We start from the raw sequence: 8,398 nt of genomic DNA on the forward strand, positions 1-8,398 counted from the left end.
TAAGCATAATGTTGAATAACATTTGAATTATTTTCACGTACAACCTATGTTCGGGTTTTGTTCACACAAATTTGGAGAAGTTATAAAGCATCATGTTGTGCACCAACTTATTTTTTTGTTGTTCAAAGCGTTTTACCGATGTACAGGAAAGTTGTTATTAAGCTTTGGCAAAAATGACTGATAATAAATAAAATGCAAAAATGTTGAATTCCCACAAGAGTAATTATTTGCTCTCTTGTTGAGAACACCTATTACGAAATAAGAATTACATATAAAATTACCTAAATCCGGATTAGAACTTGAGACCTGTCGATTACCAGCCGCATGCCTTCCTATCTGCGCCAACCTAGAGATGGTGAGATTCAGCGCCCAAAGCAAAACATAATCTTCCCATGGCTCAATAATGATCACTCCTGAGCTTGTGTTCAGCAGTGGTGAATTAGCACATCACGAGGTAATCAACTGAACAATGCCTTATACTTCAACAGCTGTTCAGCTCAAAACACGTGTTTTCGATTCTGATTTCGCTGTATTTTTATCGCACGGTGAGAAAACTTGTATCTAATGCGGCCAAAAAGTGTTGGTCCTTATTGAAGATATTCTTTCCAGACGAACTAATTGCGATATGAATATGTTTTTATTTTTATTATTAAATATCGATTTTAAAAAATGTATGACAATATGTGGTGTGGTATGGTCTTGGACATGGTGCATCACATCATCTGTTCAGGTAATCTACTCATGCTCAGTCGAAGATCCGTTAAGCATTTTTTTTATTTATGCTTTTGTCATGGAATCTTGATATTATGTTCAATACAAATGAACATAATATCAAGATTGTTCAGGATGTTTAGGGATACTTCAAATATGTCGATTTCTGAATGCTGTTTGATTATCTAGGTGACTGTGGGAACAATATTCAGTAAACACGACAGCACTGAAATGTCAAATGCTTGGTCAAATGCGTCGATCCAAGTGTCTCGTACAATCGAACTGCTGCGGAAGATAAAAAATATAATAATCAAGGTACAAGATATCTTGTTACAGACTAATAAATAAATGCCTCATTTTTACGTTGATTACGTCTCTTGGCACTCAATGTTAAACTACAAAATTCTATTCTGTTTTATTTTATGTGATTCGTTTAAAGTTTTGGGTATTTAATAATTTGGTTGTCTAAACAGTTTAAGCTATGATTTATACCATAATCCAAACAAAGTTCCGAGTCACGGGCTGAAGGTGTTTATTTGACAAGTGAAAAGCACATTGTTCAGGAGCATATGCTAATCGATACATCAGCTTAATAAGATGCAGATAATTGTTTTGTTAAACTCTTTTGTTAAGGAATCAATGCTTGTCGAATAAATTTCTTGTTAAACGTTTGAAAAGTGTTTTAATTTATCATTGTTGGTACCGATGAGGAAAGTCGAACATTGACTACTTTCTCAATTGAAAAATCATTTAAACAGTAATGTGTAGAGCATAATTTTAATTCAGCTATCATTACCATTATTAAGCAACAATTCAGCAAGCTTGCTTGTTTGTGACTTGCAATTGTTAGTTGGGTGGACTTGGCCTGCCTCGCTTCAACTTAGTGTTGCTTGAGTACTTCCACGGTTATTAATTGAAGGGTTCTTTTTGCCTGCCATTGCATGAATTTGTATGTTGTGAGGCAAGTACAATGATACACTATGCCCAGTGAGTCGAGAAAATTTTCCCGACCGAAACGGGAATCGAACCCGTCGTCTCTGGATTGGCGATCCATAGTCTTAACAACTAGGCTAACTGTAGGGTTTTCGACATTTGATGAATTTTTCAAACTCTGTTTCAGCACAAATTTTATACTATAGTTGTGTACTGATCTGGAAAATAAGAAAATAACTGTCACATGACATCATGGTTTACTAAAGCTATATAAAAACATCAAAAAGCCTATTTCTCCCTGTTTCTCTATTTTTCTCTTACTGTCCCACTTTCATTAGCTGTAGTTCACGCTCGGCAGGAATCCCTGAAAGTCACAAAAGAACCCCTGATAGGGTCCTTAAAGAAATTACGGAAGGATTCCCGACTGGAAGCTCGGCAGGATTCTCTGAAAGAATAATTGAAGAAATCCCAGGAGGAATGTCAAAAAAACGGAAAGAATCTTTGGAGGGACCCCGGCAGGAATCCTGACACGAATACCTAAAAGAATCCCGCAAGATTCTCAAGATTCACAGAAATCGTTGGAGCAATCCTAGCAGCAACCCCTAAAGGAATCCTTGACGCATTCCTGCAAGGGATCTTCGAAGGAAATCCAGCAGTAACCCTGAAGTAACTAGTAGAACACTTGGGTGAAACTTAGTATAATTTTCTAAAGCAATTTCGGGAGGATTTTCTGAAGGAATTCTGGGAAGCATATCTGGTAGAATCCTGAGAGGAATCACCGCATAAAGCTTGGTAGGAATCCCTTAAATAATCACAGAAGAAATCCCAGGAGCAATCACTGTATAAATCCCGAGAGGAATGCCTGAAAAACTCCTGAGAAGCCGGCAGGGATTCCGGCACGTATACCTGAAAGAATTCCACCAGGATTCTTTGAATATATTTCGACAGAACTGTTTGACAGTATACTAGAGTAGTACCGAAAAATCGTTCGATCGGCGCGAGTGTTTTCTTGTTCCATTCCAGCTGCATGCTTCTCCGGTGGAAGCAAAATCTTTCGGGCCCGAACTCGACGCGTCCACAGATGCATTTAGTTATTATTTTAGATTAGATTTTGTGCCTCGTTCGAGTACAAGAAACCAGGACAATCAGCGGTGGAGAGATAGATGGAGGCACATGAATGGGTGAGCTCGTTTCATACTATTGTTCATTGATCCATTGTCAGTTCGTATCACCAATTACCGACAATGGTTACCCTTCCCAACTAACAAGAACTCCTTCCTGAGACAAACGTGGAGATGCAGTGATTAGCGGTCTTTATAACAACGTTTGTCTTACTAACATTCCCTTCCATCCTCGATGACCGGACGGACGTGGCCACGGACCTAAATAAAGTTGAGAGGTCTCAAGCTGTGTACATAGAGAATAGTAAGCTAGTCCCAAGCCCTATTCATTGGTTCTTTGTGCAATTTCGATTGCTCTGATCAATCACGGAGTAGCAACTACGAATTGTGCGGTCATCTATGCTCATGTTGAACTCGTAGGCGTTATCTGATAGATTTACACTGTGCTGTGAAAGTTGAAAGGAAGGGAAACGGTTTTTTCAACCGTTTCTGGTTTCAGCGATGGCTATGAACATATGAATATACAGGGGATGGCCAAAATGTTTGGGATAGGCATTTTTTTTCTCTCACAAAAAAGTTCAACAAGCTATAACTTTTCATAGAGCGCATAAAAAAATCTCATATTTTGACTGTTTGTCAACCTATTATGTGTGCATCATTGGTACAAATGTGGGCTCGATTGATTAATATTTCGCAAAGTTAGAACCGTTCGGGTAAAACACTATTTTTCAAACAACTCATTTTTGAGGTGTCATATCTCGGAAACCACTGAACCGAATTGAATGAAATTTTGAACGTACACTAACAAGATTTTAATGCTTCACAAACTATTAAAACATAGGTACTTTTTGAACGATGAAAAAAGTTATCATGAATTGGCACTTTTTGGATTTTTCTCGAAAAAATGTATTTTTTTTTACATCAATGTCAATAAATTTTAGTGTTGGTATCCAAAGATTTTCCACTTCTGTTCTCAAGTTATCTCTAATCAGATATATTAGAGCCTATTTAGATTGAAGGAAGAACACATTTGGTAATTTTTGTGTGGTATTGTAAATTTGACTTATTTTCCTCTATATGGGTAAAAATTTCAATCCGGTATAACTTAATTCACCGTGAGAAAATATTACATTTTATAACGTCGTATTAAGTATCAATATATTGTTGATAAACGTTAAAAAATTCATTCAATTCGGTTCACTGGTTTCCGAGATATGACAGTTCAAAAATTAGTTGTCTATATAATAGTGTTTTACCCAAAAGGTTCCAACATCGCGAAAAATTTATCAATCGAGCCCAAATTTGTACCAATGATGCACATATAATAGGTTGACAAACAGTCAATATTTGAGATTTTTTTATGCACTCTATGAAAAGTTACAGCATGTTGAATTTTTTTGTTAGAGAAAAAAAGATGCCTATCCCAAACATTCTGGCCATCCCCTTTACATGAGTTGTATACATATATAGAGAAAGTAGATAGAAAAATACAAACCACTAGACCACCAAACCCGTCATTAACAATTTTGCTATTGAAAAAAAGTCCATAAAATCGAGGGTCCACTAAATCGAGGTATACCTGAACTGCGAACAGTGGTAAACATCTGATTTGCTGTTGGTCGACCCTCACGGTATTCACCGGCGAAGGACTTCTCAAGTGGTCCCAGTTTGTTGAACATGATGATCTAACACATCCCAAAACATCTTGAACCTTCTTTTGTAATTTTTATTTTCGTAGAGCCAATATAGGTACAAGTGTTTATTCATTTTACTGTTTTTAAGTTTCCTAATTTCGTCTTCGTATTAACATTCTTTGTTCTAACTACTAGCACATTTTACCGGTACCTTGTATGCAAAACCCGTTCGTTTCGTTTATTATTATGCACGATCTACTCAGCACAGCCCAACCGAGCCCACAACAATCCATTAGCCAAAGGTATATGTAGGATGTCTGTCTTATTCTTGCAGAATGGCCAGAATGATACACTCCACCTCGCGCAAAGAGTCAATAAATAATAATGTTTAACATGGGACGTTTATTGTTGTCGTCTTGACGGAGGTTCTTGCCGCCATCATCGTCGCAGACGTCAACGAAGCTCCAACCAACGAGTTGCGCAAAGAATTTTGAATTCTGAAGACGTATGTTGTTCCTCGGAATGAAGAACCACCCATTATTAGGCATATAGGCATTATAAGCAAGCACCTCAACATGTCCATATGGATGTAGCAGCAGGTACTCCAGAGTCGAGAGTGTGATGATTTGACTGCTAATTTGGTAATTCTGTATGAGCATCACAACAAGCATTAATAAATTTGTTGTGGAACAATGGATCCGCATGAATGGAATTTGAAGTATACCGGCACGGTGGGACTGAGGTTATGAACCAAAGTTTATTCATAATCTCTTCCTGTGCCTCAACATCAGTGATGATTTCAACCGTCATTGTGCGCAAGTCGAATGTATGTAAGATATTGTTACTGCTGCTGCTGCTGCTAGGAGTGAGTCAATAAGTGACAGCTCAAAAGAAAAATCCATCAAAGCCATTTAGCACAATAAGCTGCGCTGGTAGCCACTTTTCGATCCAATTATTACCCTTCGGACTGTGCTGGCTGGTGGAGATGCACTTGTGCTGTAAAAAGCCCCTGGCACATTCATTGCTCTCTGGAAAGAAGAGATTCCCTTACCTTGGGATGTATGGAATAAAATGCACTCATCTGAACATTTGTGTACTTTAAATAATTTTACGAAGCATATCCAGATTATGCTACTATGTAATACTTGCAGATGGCTATCATCATTTCCTTCACACGTTTAGAATCGTTTTCAAGTTCTTAACTCACATCTACCATCAACTCCCGAACATGCTCTAGAACAGATCTACAAGTTACTGTTACTGGAATCACCATATACCTATGCTTATCATGCTCACGCAATTAATACAGCTGACCGAGAATAAAGAATTGAGTTCAACAGATGTCGAAGATTATTCAAGAATTTACTGGTGCACTTGAAGATGTGAATGCATAAACCACATCTTCAAGTGCTCCAGTAAGGTCAGGGCAAATGGAGGATAACGTGCCTCTGGAGTCAGCCTTCTGATACCTGAAAGTCAGGTCAGAACTGGCCAATTTCATCGATATGAAATTTCCGATGGGCGCATTTCATACCGGTTCCCTCTTACATCCATCCCACTTTGGCTCATGTTTGGAAAGTCAATTAGAATGCCTTGCCTTGCAGAAGCTAAAAATCACTCTGGTTTGGTTGATGCCGAGATGACGATATGGTGGTTCAGTTCAGTTGTTGTTCAACAAATCGTGAGATGCGTATTTGCCTGATCGTTACTACACACAACAGATTACATGGAATCTCGCACCCAAATTGAATCGATCAATATTTGCCCGTATAGTTTGAGCTGATTGGTGATGGTGCTGCACAATCTTTGAAGGCTCTCGTGTAACAACGACGAAGTAGAACGGCTTGTTATTTTTGTAAGGCTCGATAGAATGATTGATTGATATTGCTTGCTGTTGATTCGTTTTTCACTGGTTTAGACTATTTGACAATGGGGTGCAATGGGGCTGTCGAACTTCACCAGACTAATTGAACGTCTTAAACGCTTCCAAACATTGCTTTATGAAGCAACATAACAAATCATAAACTCACTAACCATTGAGCTTAAGCTTGTTTGACCACCCGTAGTTGTTGCTCCGGTATCGCCAGATCAGCGATACTCACACAAGCAACCAATGAGACAATTGCTTAGGACTAGGACTAACAGGTATTTCCAGAATTTGACTGTTGGTGATCTTTTATTTTTAGGCGAGAATGGCGTCTGCAACGTCAGCTCGCAGCTCAATGTGGAAAGGGGGTGGAAGTGATGTTTGCAATTCCTGGCAATCCTTACCCATGGCAGTGGCAGACCATATATCTACCACTGTAGATACGCTGGTACTGGTGATTGGAGGACCGCTCATTCCTCATCGACCAGTGTACAAAGTGACATGGCGTCACAGAAAATCAAATCAACCACATCTGAATCAGGCGAAAATGGAGACGGAGCCTTCTTGATTCTTCACGGAATCAACTATCTACAAAACACTGATTAGACCGGTCGTCCTCTTTCTGAGATCTTTTTACTGATTTGGTTGCGGCCAAATTTCATGGATACTCACCATCCATTGACACTCAAAGTGATTTAGATGATGCCGTTGACACTACAACGACCTTCATCGTGGAAGCTTTTGAAGAAGCATACTCTCTACGGTCTGTGAAGATCACAAGAGGAACCCCTTGGTGGAAATCTGATCTGGCGAAACTCAGGAAACAATGTAGAAAGAGTTGGAACAGACGACGTTCGGCTGGTTCAGAGGCTTTCAGGTCGGCTCGCAAGGCCTACAGTAAAGCTCTCCAGTCTGCTGAACGATCCGGCTTGAAAAACCTTTGTACAAATGTTTCCAGTTTGAGTGAAGTCAGTCGGTTAAACAAAATCCTTGCGAAATCTATGGATTGCAGAATGAACGAACTTCGTTTGCCAAATGGTGATCTGACTTCTTCTGATGAGAAAGTTCTGGGATGCTTATTCAGCACACACTTCCCTGGATGTGTGGATATTCCAATTTGGATAAACCTGATGTCTTTTCTTGTAGTTACGATTCCCTAGCTTCGGCTCGGAGTATTGTAACTAAAGAATCGATTGAGTGGGCACTTAATAGATTTGCTCCTTTCAAATCTCCTGGGGCAGATAGGGTTTATCCTATTTTGCTTCAGAAGGGATTTGATTATTTCAAACATGTTTTGAAAAAATAAATACTTGTTTGCAGTTTTGCTACAGGGTATATTCTCAAATCTTGGCGGGATATAACTGTGAAGTTTATTCCGAAAGTGGGTCGTGCGTCGAATGAAGATGCAAAGAGTTTCAGACCTATCAGTTTGACCTCTTTTCTTCTGAAATGCTTAGAACGCATTGTGGATCATCACATCCGTGATGTTCATCTGGCCAACGTGCGTCTTCATGTGAACCAACATGCTTACCAATCTGGTAAGTCCACTGTGACTGGGCCCATATAGCCAAGGCGGTAAACGCACGGGTATTCAGCATGACCACGCTGAGGGTGACGGGTTCGATTCCCGGTCGGTCCAGGATCTTTTCGTAAAGGAAATTTCCTTGACTTCCTTGGGCATAGAGTATCTTCGTGCCTGCCACACGATATACACATGCAAAATGGTCATTGGCAGAGGAAGCTCTCAGTTAATAACTGTGGAAGTGCTCATAGAACACTAAGCTGAGAAGCAGGCTTTGTCCCAGTGAGGACGTTACGCCAAGAAGAGGAGAGAGGAGGACTGTGACTCTTTTACACAAGGTTGTTTACGATATCGAGGAAGCATTCGCTCAAAAGCAGTCTTGTCTGAGTGTTTTCTTAGATATCGAGGGTGCCTTTGAGAACGTGCCTTCGATGCCATGTTGGAAGCCGCACGAGGTCATGGTATATCTCCAATGATTTCCAATTGGATTCACCAAATGCTCAAAAACCGATATCTCTTCTCGACATTGCGTCTAGCAGGGATTAGGAAATTGAGTGTTTGTGGGTGCCCCCAAGGGGGAGTCTTATCACCGCTTTTGTGGAATCTCGTA

This window comes from Aedes albopictus, chromosome 3 (assembly GCF_035046485.1).
Source record: "Aedes albopictus strain Foshan chromosome 3, AalbF5, whole genome shotgun sequence".
Lineage (NCBI taxonomy): Eukaryota > Metazoa > Arthropoda > Insecta > Diptera > Culicidae > Aedes > Aedes albopictus.